This window comes from Dama dama, chromosome 18 (assembly GCF_033118175.1).
Source record: "Dama dama isolate Ldn47 chromosome 18, ASM3311817v1, whole genome shotgun sequence".
NCBI lineage: Eukaryota > Metazoa > Chordata > Mammalia > Artiodactyla > Cervidae > Dama > Dama dama.
In genome coordinates, this window is record NC_083698.1 from 30,139,881 (window position 1) to 30,140,754 (window position 874).

Sequence of the window (874 nt, forward strand, 5' to 3'; positions counted from 1 at the left end):
AGTAAAGTCAAAAACTCCTACTAAATTTTAAAATACTTTTGTATTGTTGCTTTAGTGGTAATAAAACACAAAGAAACCACCACTGGACAAAGAAGGTTAATGGGAAACTGTTTCTCTTCATGTGTTTCAGCAGCTTGTATACAGTAAACATTTTTTAAATGTAGAAAGAGTGAATTAAGAAGAAAGCAAATGAATGTTTACTTGAAACATCTGAATGCTAGCCTGGGGAAAAAATAATTCATAACCAAGTAGGAAAAATCTTAACTGGTTTAACTTTATTTTATGTTGTTTTTTAACTTGAAAGGTTAGAAGTTTGATTCATTAGAGACTCAATTAGTAAAATATTAATTTAGAAAAGATATGATTTTCATATTGTCCAATATTATGTATGTTTAAGTGCCAATGTCGTTTGTCAAAAGCAAATCCAGGTGTTTGGTGGAAGACTGCTATTGAACATCAGTTACTATGGCTCAGTTAGTAATTAGAATAATTACCTATGGTGAGAAAAATCACTCAAAATATTATCAAAGAAAAACCTACTCTGATGGATACGCATTACTTCAGATATTTATCGATGTGTTATACCTAAACGTAAAATTAGCTCTCAAGCTTGCGATCTTATATGTTTAGAAACAGAATCATTATAGCAAAAATGTAGTGTAAATTACAAAGTCACTTAAAAAAATAATTAATATTTGCCTAATACCTAAATTCTTCCGGGTCACTGTTAGGTTACCATCCTCTTCCCCTGCATAGTTTTCATACTCCGCCCACGGCCCACCTTCTGGCCACGCCCACGCTCCTGACGTCAATTTTCCGTGCCGAGCCGCATTGACCTAGCCAATCGAAAGCCGCACACCTGCACGAGCCCCCA